The sequence below is a fragment of the Phalacrocorax carbo genome, chromosome 3, assembly GCF_963921805.1.
Source record: "Phalacrocorax carbo chromosome 3, bPhaCar2.1, whole genome shotgun sequence".
NCBI lineage: Eukaryota > Metazoa > Chordata > Aves > Suliformes > Phalacrocoracidae > Phalacrocorax > Phalacrocorax carbo.
In genome coordinates this window covers 23879135-23900186 of record NC_087515.1, presented here as the reverse complement: position 1 = coordinate 23900186, position 21052 = coordinate 23879135, and the positions used below count along the sequence as shown (strand labels likewise).

Below are 21052 nucleotides of genomic sequence, written 5' to 3'. Positions count from 1 at the left end.
ATACACAAAATGCTTATTAGAATTTGTTTGTTTTTAAACAAGCGGCACACAATAAATATAAGTAACCTGACCTTACATTACTAAATCACCAATACTTCAAGCAAGGATTTTTATTCTGTTAGCATTCTTCTTTAAAACACACACAAATTCCAGAAAAAACACACAACCCAAGAAAACAGAAAATCTTCTCCCCAGAATAGTATTTACTTGCTGAGAAGTTAATATTTTCCTTAACTGGAACATTTTTGTAGCTGGGAAAACAATGCATAAAGAATTGGTGAAATTCATACGCTTGTACATCTATTAGTTAAAATATTCCTTCAAGGAAGTTTAATCAGCAGACTTATGTCTAACAAGTACAGTCACGTAAGTAGTGCTGTCCACAAAATACTACCAACAAAAATATTTGTACAAACAGCAGAGGAAAGACATGGTAATGGTTGTTGCACAGGTGGATCATCTCACCAATCAGACTCAGCTTTTATGGCATTATAATTAACAGTACAAATTTTTAACAATTACAGCCTTGGTTAGTCTTCATAGCTGGCAGTTTCCATCTACTACTACACTTAGTCTTGATCTCAAAAATCAAGACACACCAATTAAATTATTAAAATCCTCAACACTCACTACTGCTCTCCCTGTCTTCAAACCACAAAAAACACCCAAAACCTAACCCACCCCCAACACCCCTTCCCAGAAGTATGCTTTCTAGGTTTTCATATACAAAAGAGGCTGGAACCTGCCCCAGCTGATCTGTGCAACTTTGATGACTGCATTTTCAAAATAAAAGCCAGGAAATTAGTCATGGTAGAACAGCATCTCTAGGGGACAGTTTGGGTGGCCACCAGCAAGACGCGTGTGGAAGGATGTGTGAGAGAGGAAGATTGGTATCTACCACTTCCTCCCTTCTGCCAAAAAAATTAGAAGAGGCAAAAGAGTCCCTCCTCACTTACTGTGGGCTCAACCCCAGGCACAGGAGAGGGCCAATGCTGGCGTCCATGCACAACGCAGGGAAGCGGCAAGACCAACAGATTTGGCGGGGAAATTCCTCAAAGCCAAACACACCTGGTTTCACCTGTTTGGTTAAATGGTGACTTCTTGAAGTGCATCACAGAGCAGTTGTTACACAAACAAGACCACAAACCTCTAAGGGATCAGACCTCCAGAAGGACAGTCCTTTTCAGTCACCAGCAGCTACACAATACCTGTTTAGCTCAGGAAGGTCATCAGAACATCTACACCCATCAAAAACACAGAACAGCCTAAAATACACCACCTCCTCCCTATGGCAAACCCACAAAAAAGGCTCCTTTTCTCCCCTTGTCCCACATGAGGAAAGGAGGACATCACCATGCCCCAAATCACCGTAAGAGGAAACTCTTGCTAGGTGGAACTGGCAATTTGTTTAGGAGTTGGTCCATGCCCCATCCCCGACACAAGACCATGCAATGAAATGTAAGTGTCCGACTGGATTCACCCCACAGGCAGATGGCAAAAGGCCACTCTTCCAAAGAGATTTTAGAAGCTAAAGCAATCAGCAACTACCCCTTCAACAAACCTGAGTAGCTTTATTTTGGGTACAATCCAGAGCTAAGTCAGAGCTGTTTGACTCTAATCCAACAGATTCTACCAGTTACACAAAGTACATGCTGGCTGTTAGCAGCATGGGCTCAGCACACCTTCCAAGTCTGCTGTCCTCGAGAGCATTGACCAGTTTTGGTGCTGTCCATCAAAAAAAAACTACCGCTACCTGCAAAAGGTCAACGTTGCAGGCAGGAGACAAGCATCAAGTTTTCCTCCAGACCCATCCAGCTTTGCTCCCAATGTGGGTGTAAAAGGAAAAGGAAGAGTGATAGCAACCCAGGATCTGGCCCTGCCTGCTGAAAGATGAGGAGCTGAGCAAAGGAGCAGCTCTTACCAAGCAAGGACTCACTCCTGGCATGCCCTCAGAGCAGCAGGATGCCACGGGATGCCATATACAGGGCCCAGCAGTCCTACTCTGGTTGAAATGTTTAATAAAAACCTACTTTTCCTTGCACTGCCACATCATTCACATAGGCCAACAAAGGAACAAAAAGACCTCCTGAGAAACCAAGGGGAAGCCGTGCAGAAAGGCCTTCTGCAAGACCAAGAACCTGCCCACTGCTGAGAAAAAGGGGAGAGATGGAAACCAGTGGAGTGACTCACCGGGCATTAAAAGCTTGGTGGACGGCTGCTCTGCCAATGGAGATGTAGCCAGGGAGTAACTTCCACGGTGCTCTGAGGGCTGTGTGATGGCTAGAGAAGGACACCCTAACTTCTCTTCAAGGGCTTTCCTAAGTGATCCTAGGTGACCTCCACACCAGCGACCTAGCAAATGTCTTCCAAAGGCCTCAGCTTAATGCTTTGGCCCATGTCACTTTCTCTCATTTGTGCCTTTCCGCATTTCCTGGTTTCCCTCCCCACCTTGGGGCTTTTTGCATGGGTCTGGGCAGAGTAGGACTGTATAGCACCAAGAGATGAGGGAGTCAATTTGCTCCCTCCCAAGCCACATCAAGCCCAGGAGGTAGAAGAGAAGAAAGAAAGAGGAGGGGCCACAGGCAGAAGAGCTGAGCAGGGGAGCCAGCCTCAGCTGGCAGCAATCACAATTTGGCCAAACCCAACTAACAGACCTGCAACCACCAGTTCCTGGTGGGCTGGTGATTCCAAACTGTAAGGCCTTCACAGGACAGACCATTTTCCTGAATGATGCTCTTCTCCTTTATCCTCATTAACATCTCTCACTCATTTTTTCAAAAGCAGGGAAGGTAGCTACCATTGCTGCTCAGAGCTGAATAACATAACTGAAGTCTTTCCTTTTTCACATTGAGAAGCACCTTACCAACTAGGTTTTAGTTGCATTTGCTTAGAAAAATGGACAGAAGAATATGGGGTTTTTTCAAGTTTTAACAGTCTCCCTTTAGCATCTCCACTTTCCAAGCATTAGTATGAATTTTCCACAGATTCTTAACCACACAGTAATTACACACGCTAGATCCCTTTCTCTGAAACTTCAAATGTTAATTAACAGGGAAAGGGCTATGTTAATAGCTTTGCTTTTTTTTTTAAGCGTGCTGCGATCATTACTTTACTCCAACTTCATACAGCCAAGAAAAAGGAAAACATACACAAGTAACCATGGCAAGTAGTAAGCTAGAACTAGGCTGTGGATTAGTAAGAAAAGGAAAAATTGATGGATGAATAATGTGGGAATGATGGATTGGGTTATTGAGTTGCATGCATGGATATGACTCTGTGACAGGACGCATATTTAAACTACACACAGATGTTTGGTGAGTCAGGAGTTTCTCTTTTGCCTTCTGTCACGTTCATTTATGTAGCCTGCTCCCACAGCTTCTACCGAGAGCCATGCTCTCCAACAGTCTGCGCTGTCTCCTGGAGACGGAAAAGCCTGCTTTTGGCCCAAATAGGAGTTCACAATTTTTTTTCTGGTCATTTTTGGAAGTAAATAAAGGGCATTTCCACTAGAAACAATTCTCATTATCCCAGGATAAAAGATGATAGAATACAAAATCATATAATGCCATCTGTATTTAATACTCAATGGTTTCAAGATCCATCTTCTTCAACTATTAAAAAAAAGTCAGAAAGATGCTGGGGAGAGGCAAAGCTTACACTTCAGATAAACCTCTCAAATATCAGAAGCAGTGTAGTACAGATATTCTCTCATAAACTCTTCAGCATCACATTTATGAGAAGAGGGACACATTAATTTCTTTGGATAGAAAACATGGAACAGATGACCATCACAGCACTGGTGAAAACTGCTATGTCATTAAACAACCCACAGCCACCTCAATTTATAAGTTCCTCTAATGAAGCAGCATGTGCCAAGCCAGGCAATCCTCATGAATTACATTAGAAGCCTATAGACTTCTCAGAAATAATTAATTTGCTCAGAGCTGCATCTACACAAAGTCGTACATACACTCAATGCTTCTGAAGGAAAATAAATTCTAACTTCTTACATCCACGTATCTTCACTTGGACATAAACCTGTAAGATTATTAACTATAATAAAGCTCTAAAATGGATGCTAAAATGGTGTTTGAGGGCAGCATCAGACACTCCAAAAACATATATAAGCCGAATTCTAGTGCACTGTATAAAGGCAAGTTTCAACTAGAAAGCTTTACTGTGATTTGTGGTACTTTAAAAGCACTCTTGTAACAATTTTAATAGTTTAAAATATTGGAGCTTAGTCCCAAAGAGATGTAGCTAGTGCTAAACTGCCATTTTAATGGAATTTTTGTACCCTTTCTCTATGCTCTACTTTATTTATAAACCTCTAGACTTTTTATTGATTTTTTTAACATGATGAATTGAGCCTCTCTGGCAGAGAGGGCCAAAGAACAGCACATGAAAAATTACAGATTCACAGTTTGTGAAAGGGACAGCAATAACAAAACCCCCAAGGCAAAACAATTGCACTATAATGCATATATGCCTGCGTTCATTGCTTTTCAGATCTGCACTCTGTGTGTGTGTGCATATAGATCTCAAGACCTCTATATTAAATTTACTGTCAGAAACAATTAAAAGAATGTAATATACAGTTATATCACATGCTGTACATCTTTTTTACTTACAAAGCATAAACTTGCCTTCAGCATCTGACTTGACTAACACTTGCTCTGAAGTGGTATAGGACATGCCATCAAAATTACCTCAAAAAGTTTTGTAGTAGTTCAAGGGCTAGGTTCTGGAGATCCAGAAGTAAAAACATTACAGGAAGTTTATTTATAGTGTATATATAGCAAGAGCTAGCGTAAGTTAATACAGTTAGCCAGTCTTACAGTGTCCTGTGCCAGACAGCTCATCAGGATACTGTCCTGCTGACCCAAATTCCATAAGCAGCTCTGCCCGTGTGAACATCACCAAGTGCATTTGTGGTCAGGCTGTGAGATCACTACTCCTCCTGCAACCCAGCTCAGAAACATACTACAGAATCATACAGTGGCAGAATAAAAACTTACTAACCATGTACATGGATGCAAGTGTAATGGATTCATAACCCGCCCACGTGAAAAGACACTGTTAGTCTTCTGACACAGAGACAGACCTACTTTGGTCGCGTGATCCAGCTTTCAGTTACCAACATTTTGCAAGGGATAAGCAGAACAGCTGATACCACAAGTTACTTTCTTACACAGGGAAGAACATGAAGGACAACAACAAAAAAAACCAAAAAACCGGCAGCAAAACCTAAACTTAGTATGTCTTTTGTCTTTATCCCATTTGGTTCATCTCTCCTTACTGCAATGTATTTTTTAAAATCTGGATCTGTTCGCTATATGTGTGACTAGATTAAAAAGATTCCTTGAACACATGACTGTGCAATTTCATTTGAATTCTTTGCAGGATCTTGCAAACTTCCGTGCACTTAATTTTAGAAACAAGGACAACAAAAAAAATTCAAAAACCCAAGAACAATATCTGCCACTTCCTTATGTGCTCTATATTTTTCTAGCTCTTTACCAGAAATGGGAAAAAAAACACCCAAAACCAAAAAACAACCACCATCCCCCTCACAAAAAGAATGTTAAGGGGAATTATATCTTCCCTGACACTTTGAAATATAAGATACTTCTGAATTGTCGGTCTCCTAGAAATCTTTTACACCTGGCTATAAGTTCCCCAACTGATACGCAGAAGGAATGGCAATTCAGAGAGCTGTTTGTGGGGATGTGAAGACAATGGACAGCAGCATGAGGCATATTGGGGGATTGCGGCTATGCAATGCCCCAAAATGATTTTCAGTGGACATAGCTGCGTCGTTCCAAGTCCAGAGTGACTACAAGTCTCCCCACATCTTCCTTTCAGCGGCTGCTCTTCAGATGATGGATGGAGACACATGATCAACAACTATTATCACAGTAGTAACCAATGGGGACCTAGTACACATGCATGCAATGCAACAGCAACCAGTAATACAACCGGAACAGCTCAGGATGCTTGACAAACATACAGGGTCAAAGAGTGGGAGACTACCGAACTAGAGTTTTCACGTCACATCTCCCACCACCCCATACCACCTAAGTCACCAACCAGGGGTGCAGGACACATCCAATACAGTTCCTGTGGGCTGGTGCACACATCAGAAGGAACCGTGCTTTCTCCTCAGTTCAGCAAAACCGGATATACAGACCCAAAACCAGACCTCCTGACTCTTTCTTGAAGGTCACACATCTACAGGTGAACTGTGGAGCTGAAGGACCAGCACTGCTACCAAGTGTGCTGTTGCTCTGTAAGGAACATGACCTTCAGAGGCCAACGGTTTCAACCTGGCCTTTTTGCTGGTGCTAAACTCACACAATTCTTTATCCCCAGTAAGCATCTGATTTTTAAATACCACTCTGCCTCAGCTTGCGGACACCTGCTACAGACAATTACCAGAGAACATATGTAAGAAAAAAGAAGAGCATATGGCTATACAAATAACTACAGCGATGCAGTGCTCCTCACAAGCTCTAAAAGGGGCAAGTAATTTCACCAGTTCTTCAATGGTCTAAATCCATGCGTGTGTGAGCATCTACCGCTCATGTGCACATGGAAGAACACCAACACCTGGTGTTCTCCCTGGGCACCCCTCAGCATTACCCCCTCCATCCCCTTCTCCATGACTGTTAGGGAAGCAGAGCTGAGCCAGAAAAGACATTTTTTAAAAAAAAAAGAAAAGCGTGTGAATGGCTATCCATAGCTTTTACAGGCCAAGAGCCCGATCCAAAGCTGTTCCTGCAAGCCTTCCCAATGAAGGCACCTGGAGGCCTCCTCGCCTTCCTCCCAGGGTGGAGCATGGCTGAGGAGTAGCAGGAGGAGAAGGGAAATCTCTCTACATCTAGTGCAGTGATGGGTGGGTTTGTTTCGCTGTATTTTTTTTTTTAAAGTAATTGGGATCAGTCCCTTCCCCACTGCCTCTGCCCTCCCAAAATAGTATAGATAAATAAAACCATTCTGCATATAGGACATTATGGCTGGAAGTTTAGCAAGAAGAGAGTCAGGACAATTGTTATCCTTTGGCTTTGTCTTTACGCACATTTGGTACCGCCACTGTCATAGTACCAAGTGTGCTACATTCAAATGCATAAATTCAAAATCACATTTCCCCCTTTTCTTAATGTACTTATTTTTCCTCTGGGAAGTGACTTACTTTAAAAATTGATTTATGATTTAAAAAGGCAGCAGTCAACTTTTCAAAATGTCAACTTTAATTTGATTTCTGTTTTCCTCCTCCCAGCTCCTCAGGCTCTCAGAGAAAATGCCCAGGCCTCCATTTCACACTCTGCCACAGCAGAGTGTGAAATGCCCCAGAGGGGCAGCCCCAAAATCTTGGTGTTTCTGGTAGAGATAAGGCACTCTCCTTTGTATGTGTACATACATGTGTGAGTGTACATGTTTACTCGGCTTTGACTATGGGACATGCAGGCACAACCTAAGAGCTTTAGTTCACAAACCTACTCAATCTCACAAGGGCAGGACGTTTTAACCTGCAGGGCATGCGGGGACACACCTGTGCGATGATGCGCCACAGCAAACTCCTGACCTGGTCACCAGATCTGCAAAAAGGCAACACACCATCCCTTGCTTGCTTATGCTGCATGAGCGATCCCGGGAACAACATGGCATTAGGGGGTCACCTGAGCTGGTCGCATGCACAGCAACGAAATAAGTTACATTCCCATCAATTTCAAAAGGCTTTAGACCAGGTCGTTATTTCTCTTCATCATACCAAATTCAGAGCATTTGCAATGGGGATATCAATGTGCCACAGTCAGCAAGGGAAGACTCACAGCACAGAGTGAGTACTCAGTTAAATTAATAACCCAACTGCAAAGAGAAAAACCTCTGAATTTAGCATAGCTGACATAAGCTGTGATGTCATTTCCACACAAAGGCTAGTGGAAAAAAAAATAAATCTTTTTTTCAGATCCAAGATACAGAGATATGTAAATTGCTTGGCCTCCATTTCAAATAAAGTGTGAGATAACCCAAAAACTTAATACTGCTTTCAGCCTTCGTTCCTGCTCTTCAGAGGACTCGAAGCCTACAACAGGATCAGATCACTGGGGGAGCAGTGAGCCAAACCACTTGTACAGGCATGCAGGCTCAGCGCCGTCCCACCCAGCAGTGCCAGTAGAGTCTGGTTCTCACTCTTCAACAAGATGTTTGGGGTTTTTTTTTTATTTTGGAGGAAGTAATTTCAAACAAATGATTAAAAAAATTTTTTTTGCTGTAAGAACTCTTAAGGATCTTTGGTACGGTTATAGCTGAAATTAACAGTTCTCTAAGGACAGGTTAAACAAGCCAAGCAAAACAAGTGAAGATCAGAGAGAAGGGGCATCTAAAAATAATAAAAGATGGCCAGCTAAATTAACAAATAAACACAAAACTTCAACCAAACAGAAGTAAACACTGAAAAAGAAGTCTGAAAGTACAAAAAAAAAACCAACCCAACAACTTACTGAATTTGGGTAACTCAGAAAAGGCTGAAGAATAATTTTACCATTTTTAAAAAATATTACCTTTGTTAAAATAAAAAAAACTCTTTTCCCCCCCAAAAGTAACTCCTTAATACAATCTTTGCTTTAAGTGCTATGTATACCTATTATGCCAGTAAATCATTTAAGAACTTGAGAACATCTATGAGAAAATTCAACCTGGAGGGTAATTTTCCTGAAGTTTCTGCCTGGCAAATGAAAACAGTGTTTTCAACAGATGAATATTCTTGCTGCAATTGTTATTCTGTTACCATCATGTAAATTGGTGATTTACACAAATACAGTTGGAAATCTAGCTAATGAAAAAAAAAACCAAAACCCCAAAATCAAACCAACCTGCACAGGACAGGGCAGAACAGCACTAATAACATGTAAGCACAAGTTTCTAAATAATAATTAAAAAAAAATTGTTGCATAATTTATTCACTTTTCCTACCAGTTTCACAGATTGAGATAGCAGCACCAGGAGATAACTAAAAGATTTCTTTTGCCTTTAGCCCAGTAATTTACAAGTCTTCAGGTTTCATTGGGTTTTGTTGTTGTTCAATGGGAAAATACTGTGGAAATAACATTTACCTGCATTCCCAGTCTACAAAGCTCGCTAACTGCAGCTTGATAGAGGCACATGCCCACCAAGCACCACAAAGATTTACAGTAAGTGGTGACTAATCTTTACAGCGTATACTGTACATGTATCACTGAGTCAGCTTGAAAGTTCGTTCATTCACTCGAACACCGCTTCTTCTATTCTCCTCTGTCTCTGATCTACAGGCAGATCTGAAATCTGCCTTCCCTTCATTCAAGAAGAGCTTCTTATTGCCTTAATAGGCAATAGGTGCAGGTACAAAAACTTACTGCTATTGTACCGGATTGACCTAAAAAACATGGACTTGCTTACACAGCAGCATAAAAACAAACAAACAGACAAAAAAAAAACCAAAACACCACACACACACAAAAAAAGCCCCACATCTTCTTTCAGCAAGAAACTTCTGTGTATGTAAGGAAGGAGCCCTGCAGGAAGGGACTCTCTAGGGGGCATAAACTGACCCTGCTACTGCAAAAACTTCCTAGCTCCAACACTTGGCAATCTGATCGTACAAAGCCTGCAAGAAATGCACGGTTTAAGTGATCTGGTTTACTGGTAACAAAAGCAGTAGCAGAATAACACACATATACTATAGGTAGCTGGAATGGCCACATATGACTTTGCATTTGCTGAAGCCTAAGATAAGACGCCCTGCTCTTTTGTTCTCTTTTTTAGTTTCTTGCAATTTACATAATTAGCAGTACAGATTTTCCAGAAATAACCTGAAAGTAAAAGTTCTACCTGAAAAAAAAACACATCTGTTTATGCTAAGGATAGCATGGAGCTTAAAGGTAAGGATTTTCTTTACATAATTGAAGCCTCTCATCCACTTGGTAACCACGATTCTTCAACTAGAAGAATACAATTATTACAGAGTAAAACAGTTACTTTAAAGAGCTGCATTCATATACAGACTCAACCTTGCACCTTCTTTCAGTCACACAGGTAGTTCAACTGACTACGGTATGAGCAGGCGTTGCTACAGATGACTAAAAATTGAAAAATTTGGCCCAATACTGAGCACGCTTAATCCAACGGAAGTCTCTCCATCAACCAGCTTAACGTAGTAATCTATGTGCCATTGCCACAAAGTCTGTGCTGCAACCTTGTTAGTTTTGGACGATCGCCCACTGGCTGAGAGCTAGTCTTTAAAACCAGATGAGCCCATGTTATTTTAATAAACCTCTACTTTAACTAACGATCAAGTAGTTAGCCTAGGGATCGTACGCTGACAGACCTCCAGCATGAAAGTCTTGCTCCGTGCATAAATTATCCTAATTCTATCGTTTATGTACGTGCATTCAACACCCGGATTAAAACTTCTTCTGAAAGTTGGACATCGTTGAAATAGAAGTCTACTAGGCTCTTATTTTATCATCCCCACTCACATTAAGCAGTACCTTACTGTGCAGGCAGCCACATTTGGCTTAATTTACGATCTTTTCATTAACAAAACAGCACTTAACCCAATGTCTTTTTTCTGTGCACCTCCCTTTTCAGGCATATTATTTCTTTAACTCTAAAGCTGTTTTTAACTTCAAAGACTAATATTTTACTACAAACAAAATGAAAGGTAAAATTCATCCTCTGCAATGCATCTTTGGTTTTTAAGCACAGAAATGGTGAAGGCTTTTTTCGTTTTACCTGCAAGGCATATTCTCTTATTCATGCTTTTTCATTATAACAGCAGCAACTTTAGAAAAGTATTAAAGTTCATTATGAACCAGCTCTTTCAAAATTTCATAGTCCTAAAAAAACCCCACTTTTCCTCACCACAGAAAAATTTGGCTTCTCGTTTTCTACTTTTATCAAACACATGCAGGCAGCAGCAATACTTTTTCATCATGATCCATGCAGTTCAGGTACCAATCTACTGAACTCTGACAGCATAAAATAAGCTTATCTGATGAAAAAATACAGAGAATTACTGTTCATCACCACCACTGAGAAGCCTCTTCCAGTCTTGAAAACACATAGCATCAATGGAAAAAAGAGGGAGAAGCTGCCCGCCTGTGCTTCTGCAAACATTTGGCTTAGAGGAATTATTGCCACCTTAAATGGAGATATGTCCCTACCATACTCAGAAATATGGGTTTAATGTAGTTGTGAGTATGAATCTCACTTTTCCAGACAAAACTTGTCTGCTGATTTAGGAACCTCCCTCCACTCCCCCGGCTCTGTACCTGATGCTTTGCCATGTAGGCATATTGAAACACACGGAGATGGCTGCAGAGCACTTTGCTGTTGAGGACTGAAAGAAAATTAGTGCTTCATTGCTTGTGTTCAGAGACACCCTCTAACAAAGCAGATACCTGCTCCCTACAATCTGTCTTATCTTGGCGTGATCAGGAGGGTGAAAGTCCTTCCGGACAGAGGCAAGAATGTAATTTCTGACACTCAAATGCCTACAGAAAAGACTGCTTCCTGCCCTGCTTGGCAGGCTACTGCTCACAGCAATTGTGTTGCCAAAGAAATTTAGAACTTCAAACAGCTTTACTCGATCCTTTATATAAAGTATCCTGGTTCAGCGTCTCACCGCTAAAGCATGTCAGTCTCCGAGATGGTTTTCTGCCCTATTTTTGCCAGGAACTCATTAGAATATCACTGCAAGTACTTGTTTATTATCATTGCTGTGATGCTGAATTCACATTTTTACAATGATCAATAAAAACTAAATCAACACACTACACGCCCAGCCCACACATGAAGAAAATTCATTTAACAAGATCAAAGTTGTCTACCTTCTACTGCTGTAAAATCACAACCAGCCTGTTGGGTTTTGCCAGTTATCTTTGAAGAACGATTGGAAATGAACAAAAATAATTCTGGAAGCACATACTGAAATTGCCGATACAAAACAGAGATAGGATGACACATGCAAATAACCATGTGGGAGACCTTCGCTTGAATTCAAGATGCATGGCGGGCCAAAGAGAGAACTAGAGTATCAATGTTTCTGCAAAGGTGCACCATTCAATGTAGCCTAACATTAACCATTTCTTTTGTTTTATCAAAATACATAAGGGTTTCTTTGCAACACTGAATGTAAGCTTTTGAAAAGTAACCAAAAAAACCCAAAAAGCAAGCCAGTGAGTTAGCATCTGAACTGCTTCCGCCCATTTGCCCCCCAGTATGTTAGGGACACAAGGAGTAACAAAACTGCTGTGCTCAACGCCGACGTAAACTTGCGGTTCAGGTGACTACAGCCTCCTGCACTCAGCAGAGACAGCTTTGGTGATGGCCACAGGGCTCACGGTTATTTGAAATCCCACTGTGACCTAGGAGCCACTGCAGAGGTGATGCTTTCTGCCTCCACAGAGAGTGCAACATGCAGCCCTCTCTCTGCTGAAGGCAGCGCATGGCCAACTCAAAGACCACCACCTCTCTGCAAGGTAAGCCCAGCTTTGATACTCGGGACAAAACAAAACATAAGAGGCAGGTGAAAAAGAAGCAACTGGGAAAATATTTGTGGAAGTCTATGTCAATATCCTAAATATTTCAGGTCTTTGGCAGCCTACGTTTTGGAGAAAAAAAAAAGCTCAGTTTAGTCTTGTAGGGTCTTCTAAGTATTCATACTTGTGGCAGATGTGAACCATTTAAAGACTGGTGAGCATCCATTTTTTATTTAATACTATTGTCACTAACAATGCAAATCTTAACATCACAAAAAGAGCAAGTAGCTAGCAAATTGGCTCATGAAATAACAATGACGCCATTTACTAGACAGATTTTTTTTTCCCCCTGGTACAAACAGGACCTTCCACCAGGACACCGACTCCACCAGCAGAGACAGACAGCAGGGTAGCAGCAAAGAGGAAGCACTGGCATTACAAGTCCAGTAGGCAGCACCGCCAGCAGCAGCCCTACTCAAACGGCCAGCAGCTACAGACTCTTGCCAAAGAAGCCCCATTTACCTGCTCCTTCTTCATCCACCGCTATACTGTCCAAAGGAGTAAATAATCTTTGGTCTCTGATCAAAATGAGTATTAATAGCATCTTATCTTATGCCTCCAAACTTTCACAGATTTATAACACAGTATTTCCTATCTGCAGGATTTTAAAACTCTATTGAAAATTAAAGTGCATGGGATCTCTTTGAGGAAAAAATATTAATGGCATATGAAAAACATGCTTCATAACACACTTCCTGCTCACCGATAAATTGTATTCAATTCTGCATGCAGAGCAGAGGGCTATTTCAACTTATGCAGAGCTCTAAGAGCATTAATTTCACTAGGACCCACTTAAGAACATACTCTTGCAAGAGTGCCACAGGACAGCAGGGTTTATTCTACTGACCAATCCAAAACTACATGCTAGGATTGTAGTGTGTGTTCTGTTAAGAAAATGAGAGAAGTTATTATTTAGGTCAAGTGTAAAATTTAAAAAAAAAAAAAAGGCTTACTAAATAGCTGTAATTGGCATAACCCTCCAAGTGTAAATAGAGATCCTTCCAGGAAAAGGCATTTCTAGTTCTGATCTGGCACGTGAAACATGACAATATTGGGAAAAATACTTTTCTGCTAGCAAAACTGGAACTCAGGCAGGACTCTTACCCACACAGAAGTGTTGCAAAACCCCTCAATCCCCTAATATGCACTACTTTACGAGCAGAATTTTTGGATTAAAGGGGAGAATGTATTTAAGGTCATTTCTAAACACACCAACATTAGCTTTTTTTTTTTCTTTTAGATATAAAAACTAGAACATGGACTTCCCTCCTATCCTCCCACCCACCCCCCCCAAACACACATACACTAAAAATATATAAATAAAGGAAATGAAACTTCCCCATCAATGAAAATAGTGTATGGGGCGGGGGGGGGTGTGGGGTGTGGGAGTGCAGAACAAAGACAAAAATGGATTTGTACAGCATCTTTTATGGCCAACTAAGAGTCAAATGACCTTTTTTTTTTTTTTAAGACAGAGAACTTCAGCCATTATCAAATTTTAAACTTGCTTCACAGGTTTGGGTGCTTTTTTTTCCACAGTCTCGTGCTGAAGTTATTTAGGATTCAATATTCATTTAAAGAGAAAGTACCCAATATAAATTCTGCACTTCAAATGGACCCTGTCCTTTAAGAGCCATGGTAAGCCTTGTTCTAGACACACCATGTTAACAAAAATCTTTCACCATCAGAGGCCTTTTAAAAAAGAGCTACTGATAATTTAACATTTAACTTACACCTATTTTGCTGGGGCAATCCTTCCCCAGTCCATATTTTTGCAGTCTTTACAGTCCAGGGTTAGCCGGAGGTTTTAGTACCTGAATCTTAGCTTTTCCTCATTTACCGAACATGAAATTTTTGACAAATGAAAAAAAAATATCAAAAGAGACCATCTACAACATTCTTGCTACGTTATAGATGCAGTGAAGTCTAAACATGAAGAGAAAAAAAAAGACTAAGCAAAACAAAACCTTGCAGCACTGCACTTCAAGGACATATCACAATGCAGGCTCTATCAAAAACCTTACCATGAGCCGCTGATGAGGGAAGGGAGGGGAAAGACAGCAACCATTTTCTCGCTGAACTAAGACAGGAGAAAATTTGTGATAAGGCCCAGGATGGCTGCTTTAGAAAGGTCGAATTGGTGGGGTGGGGAAACATGGCACTTGTGTCCATGGGCCTGGAAAGTGACCTACACCAACCCAGCTGACCGGCAGATGGGAAGCTGAAGATCAGCAATTTGCATGAAATTCTTGCAAAATCTGAACTGTAAATTGAAGAAAGACAAACCAAAAAGAAATTTTTTTTTAAAATCAACTACCTTTTGAGTCTACATCATATCAGCATCTTGGGTCTTTCCAGAGCAGATCATCAGTCAACCATGAAAACTTAGGTGGGCTGTTTGTGTGAGACACGTTACTCTTTGTTACAGAGTAAGCTGAAACCACAAGACTCATTTCACTCAGAACCTCAAAATATACCCAATGCTACACAACTCCTCCAAAACCCTGCAACATCCCCACTGTAAGATGGAGAGTTTAAACTGTAAAAAAAAAAAAAAATAAAAAATCCTTATTATAGGGTAATAGGGCATACATTAAAAGCATGCCCTGGGTTCCCAAAACCATTATCCTCTCCAGAAGAAAGTAACGTAAATTATATATTCGCCTTGTAGTTTCTGCGGCAGCAGGTTGTAACCTGAGCACATTTTCCAGTTTTATCCCCCACAAATCAATGTCTTTTTTCTTTCTGCTACTGTTTTGAGCAGGGCCAGGTGAGCCTGCACACCCCCCACCACAGAGCCAAGCCAGAAAGAGACAAAATAAACCGCTGTCAAAAGTACTCTTCCTTCTGCCCACAGAAACCAATATCCAACAAGAACCAGTGTCGATACGACTCTCCTATCACCTGCATTATCTACTCTGTCCTCCCAGCCGGGCTGGACTGCACTAGAGACACGTGTGCAAACGCAGCAGTGAGGAGATGATGGTACAAGAGCCCATTCTTGGCATCCCCAGATGCCAAAACACTCCCACAAGCTCTACAAGATAACTTGGTGCATAAACACATGCTGCTAAAAAGCAAATTCAATGGATCTCTTCAATCTGTTCGGCTTCAAGCAAAGAGTTAAAGAACAAACCAAAACTGATAAAATTGTTGCTACCTTTCTTTGAACCACGCTCAGACCTGCTCTTTGAAGGAAAAGCTGCCTTTCTTAAAATATATTTGAATGTGCTATTTTTGTCTCTATCTTAGAAGGCCTGATTTCCCCTCACAGCCCTGCAATTGATTACAATAATAGGTTTCTTAGAACTGGACAAGTTAAAGAGAGGTTTTTATAACTTCATATGCAGCAAAAAGTATGGAATTTGCTGCCTTCAGGTATTTTTTCAGTTTCAAGTGCAGCCCCCTCACCCCACCACCCTACAGATACTCAAACGGGCAAGAACTCTACTCTTCTAAGCAGTGCCATGGAAGTCAGCACAGCCCCTCGTGCCGCTCACGTTATGTAAATAACTGAGCGCTCGGCAGCCACGCCAGGCAGAATTCATACACGCATTTAGAGATGCTTCTTCCTACGTCTTACAGGTGGAAGACAGGCAAAAGGATCTGTTCATTTTAGGGATAGAAAAACTTAATTCTGATCATAATTCTTCATTGGAGGCTATGCAGCCCCTAAAAAAATGCAAGGGGAGGAAACAAATTGTTTCCATACCAACCATTATTTTGCGTCTATCAAACACTGCTTGCTTTAAAAAAAAAAAAAAAAACACAAACAAAAAAAACCCAGAAAACTCCTATTTCTAAGGAAGATGACATGAAACTGCCTTATCTTGCAAGCTATTCTGACACATCATAAGGAGCCACAACCTTCCAGCACCAGAATCTCATGATGACATTACAGATCGCAGGGCCCTTCTTTAGTTTACTACTGTCCCATTACAGAATGGGGAACTTCTCGAACACTTTGCCAAGTAAGTTTTTAAGCAACATATTCCCCACTTGATTAGAACAAACAAACAAAAAAAGATTAAAATATTCACAGCAAAATATTATCTTACTGCTTTAGAAAACCTGCAGTACATTGCAAGACCAGTCTTCTCAGACTTTTCTCATACTCCCTGCCAGATGCCAAATTACAAACTCCATTTATATTGGCAAGCCTCACCGTACCACTGGAGACATTAAAATGACCAGAAGTAATGGAGTTTTTAAGTTTAAAATTTAGGAATTCCATTTTTCTACTTAGGCTACTTGAGCACTACCCAAAAGTGAAACAAACCTGAAACAGGGACTTGCTTTATGGTCTTACGTGCACACCGGAGTATTCTCAGAGACATGGGATGAGCAGTCAAGGTTGAGAAAAATAAATGGATAAGATGGGGAGACTTTTTCAGTCCATCCAAATACTGCATGAGTCAACGCTAGGTAGAGAGGTTAGTCACACTGTGGTTTATTTACACTCACAATGGCCCATGCTGGAGTGATGTAAACATCAAAGGCAGGATGCCTACCTCGGCAGATGCCTCTGGCCCCATTGCTGTCCCCCAGGGAAGGATGCCAGTGGCAGGACACACGTTGATAGTGGAGTGATTGAGCCCTGGCCTTATCACGTCACCCAGAGGCTGATTCTCTGCTCTTCACTCAGGCCAATTTCCACAGTGAAGTGCACTACTTGTACTTGAGATTTTTTGGCTTTTCAAGATACGCTGGTTTGACTACCACACCGACATGCTCAGTTCCCCGCTGCAGCCTCCCAACTTCAGAAACACAAGCTGCTTATCAAAAGGAGCACAACAGATCATAAGAGCATTTCTGTGTGCTAAAACTTCTGAGAAGTGTATATTTAAACCTTTAATTTTTCCGAAGTACATCCGACTATTGGTTATAGAAAAAAACGCATACAACGTCTTTTCTTCATATGAACAGTCACTTATCTAAATTCTAAACAAATATATTTATTTGTTTTAAGCAAAGCCGTATAGCTTAACTTCCATGCCACAGATGCCTGCATGGAGCATTGAAAAAGCAGCGCTTCTGTTGTTAAATACCTGCCTTGGACAAGCCTTAGAAAAAAGGGTAACGTACCAACCAGGGAACATCATGCCCCGTCACTTCAGCGGGTAACAAAGTTAAATGGGTTATTTCTAGATAGAGGCGTCTTATTAAGGAAATGGCTCCATTCCGATCCAATGTAACATCCCAACAAGACCACCAAGGAGATGAGCGATCACAGCAACTAGATGCAATATACCACGTGCAGGAAGGCTTCACGCATACACCGACATGACAGGGATGGGTCACTTCATCATGGCGCTGCGCCCCGAGCGCGGGCAGGGGGCTGGTCCTGGGGGAGCTCTGCGGGCAGGTGCCCGAGGCAGGATGGCCACAGGCAGTAGCGTGGCCGAGCAGCCTGGCAGGCCAGGCCCAAGCTTGCCAGGTGAACTCTCCCCTCCTCCCATGAGACACAGTAAAATTATAGCTGTCAAAGATGTAAAACATCACCCCTAGTGATTACCTGCTTAAATCATTAATCACGCAGTTAAGCACTTTGCAGTGTTTTCCGTAACTAGTTTAGTTACGGGTCACCATACATATTTTGATGCTCCCATATTACTCTGTAAAAATCTAGGAACCTCACCAGCAACTACCAGAATCACGACCAGTGTTGATGCACTGGGACTGCAAGTCTAGGTCAGAATTTACCAGGCAAAGGTATGAACCCTGCTAAGTTTACAACTCCAATAGTCAAGCCTGGCTAGTTGACTGGCAGACGTGAAAACCACTCTGTAAAGTCAGCAGAAGGATGAGTAGGCATTACCCATTTATTAACCGGTTAACTGCCAATTAATTTTACTTGCAAATTACCCCGCTGGTATTTAAACATCTGGCTATGATTTTTTGTTCGTTACCCCCCGCTTTCCCCCCGTATTTTGACGGGCCAGAAAAACGAAGCACTCCTGCGCCCCGGCAGCGCCCGGCCCGCCGCGCATTCCTCTCCCGCGGAAAAGGAGAAATTCACGTTTCTGCAAAATAAGTTCGCACCCAGCGGCGCCACCCGGCCGCGGGGAAGGGCTCCCTCCCTCCCAAGCCGAGCCCCGGACCGCCTGGTCGCTCGCCCTGACTGATACCGAAACCGTGCCGAGCGCGGGCGGGCGGGGGGTCGCGCGCGGGCCGGCCACTCGTGTCGGGGAGCCGTGACGGCTGCCGCGGGACCGCCGTTCGGACAACTTCCGCGGCAAGCCTCGCCGAGCCGGCCCTCCCCGCCTCGCTCCCCGCACGGCACCGCACGGCGCGGAGCCCGGGACCTAGCGGCGGCGCCGCGCCCCGCTACCGGCCCCGCCGCCCCCCTTCCCGCCCGGGCCGGGCAGGTACGAGGTACGGGGCAGCGCCTCGCGCCGCGCCCGCCCCCGGCCCGCTCCCGCCGCCCCGGGCGCCCCCCGCCCGCCTTCCCTCCCTCCCTCCCTCCCTCCCGCGGCCGGCGGGGAGCGGCGATCGGTGAGGAGGAGGAGGAGGAGGAGGAGGAGGAGGCAGCAGGCAGGGCCTCGCCTACTCGGCGCTGCAGACCGAAAGCGAACTGCAAACTGCAAACTTTTTTTTTTCCCCCCCTCTCATTTTTTTTTCCTCCCAGCGCAGCCCCGCTCGTGCAAAAATGAAACTTGCGAAGCGTTCGCCTACCTGGCGTGAAGTCTGCAACAAGTGCAGGCGCGGGGGCCGGGCGCGGGGAGCGGCGGGGCTTATGTCGGTGTCGGCGAGGAGGGAGCAATTGCGATATTAATTTATTACAGAGCTGCCCGGGCTCGGTCCTACTTCACTTACAGTACGGCGCTCATCCTGTAAACAAATATCGCTCCGCCAGGAAACATACTCCCCCCCGGCCCGGCCCCGGCCGCGCTGCCAGGCTCCCACCCCGCCGGCGGCAGCGGCACATGGAGCGGAGCGGGGCGGGGGCCCCGCCGCACCCCCCCGCACCGCCCCGCGCAGCGCCGCGCCGGGGGAGGCTCCGGGTACCGGCACTTACCTCCGGCACGGCCTCCCCCGCCCGCCGCGCTGCCTTTGCCGAGTCCGTGATGCAAAAAAAAAAAATTTTAAAAAAAGAAAAAGGGGAAAAAAATCCCGGTGTCAGCAGATCGCTGTCAAATTATTTTCTTGCAGAAGAGAGAGGAGAGAGGGAACGGGCGGGGGGGGGGGGAAGCAGAAGCAGAAGGGGGAGGAGGCTGCGGGAGGCGGCGGGATCCCTCCGCCGCGATGGGTCTGGCCCCGGGTGGCGAAGCAGGAAGTAAGGTGTCGGCGGCGCCGCGGCCGCCCGGCCCCGCGGCGGGGCGAGGGCGAGGGGCGCCCGCCGCCCTCGGGGGCTCCGCCGCCGGCCCTGCGCCGCCGCCGCCGCCGCCGCCGCCTCCCTCCCGCCTCCCGCTCCGCCGCGCCGCGGTCTCGCCGGCGGCCCCTCCTCTCAGGGCGGCGAGCGCAGCGCAGGTGCCGGGGCCACCGGCGGCGACCTGTCAGCGGCTGCCCCGCCGGCGCGGAGCCGAGCGGCCGGGAGCGGGGCCGCGGATCGGCGGGAGGCGGGCGAGGGGTGCCGCGGGCTCCCGCCGCATGCCGCAGGGCGGAGGGGCCGGGGCCGGCTCCCGCTCCCGCCCGGGCGGCGGCGCCGGGGGGTGACGGCGGCGCCGCGGGCCGGCACCGCGCCGGCCCTGGGGCGGGGGGTCCCGCCGCCGAGGGGCTGGGGGGGGGGACGGGGACACGGGTGTCTCCCCTGGCGCCGCGGGGGTGCCGTGCGGGGGAGGCGGGGGATATCGGGGGCTGCGGCGGGGGAGGAAGCGGCCGGGGGTGAAGGCACTCTCCCACCGCGGGGGTCTCCTTCCCTGAGCGGGGAAGCGCCGCCGGGGCTGCCGGCGACTCCGGGGGGCTCCTGTGCTTTGGGTTTATTTAGAAGTTAATTCTCTAATAGAGCGAACCTTGTAGGAATTTGTTCCTGTGGTCACCGATCTTTACCACTGGTAGTCTTAAATTATAATTCCCTCCCCCGCCCCTTTTTTTTTTTTTTTTTCTTCTAATTCCACATAAACGTTTTGGTGAAATACCTCATCGGTCCTGCCTCCCTTGAGCTCAGAATTTGCATTAGATTGCACCAAAACGTTCCCTTGCAGGGAAGGATTTTGCATCTTAGGGACAGATATGTGATGCATACGGCTTATGCAGTGCTCTTTTTAAGCTCATGGACAATGACAGACAAGTTACTGTAAGAAACCGTAGCTGGGAAGAGAGAAACTGAAACGGGGGTGGTTCTAGGGCCTACTTCTGCCTTCAGAGAGGGGGAAAAAAAAAAGCCCCAACAGACAAAACTCTGAAGGGTTATAACTGGAACAGAAAAAGCTCGTTTGGTGTTGTGCTTGTGATTCAGCCTTACATTATAATGGTTACCAGCAGCCTCATTTTCTTTTTATGGTCATCCTGGTTTCCTGGTTGCATGACAC

General features: G+C 44.6%; 1 protein-coding gene across 4 annotated transcripts in view; it reads right to left on the bottom strand.

Annotated features, from left to right (window-relative positions):
- Nucleotides 1-19948, bottom strand: part of TRERF1 (transcriptional regulating factor 1) — a 105562-nt gene extending 85614 nt beyond the window's left edge. Inside the window, exons 1-2 of one of the 4 annotated variants that reach the window (XM_064446147.1) lie at nucleotides 19600-19948; nucleotides 19257-19412 (exon numbers count right to left, since the gene is read on the bottom strand). The gene's annotated coding sequence lies outside the window, so the exon portion shown is untranslated. Of the gene's footprint in view, nucleotides 1-19256; nucleotides 19574-19599 lie in introns of those variants that run through there. The other 3 variants (XM_064446148.1, XM_064446149.1, XM_064446146.1) reach the window with 3 other exon arrangements.
- Between the last annotated feature and the right edge of the window lie 1104 nt (nucleotides 19949-21052).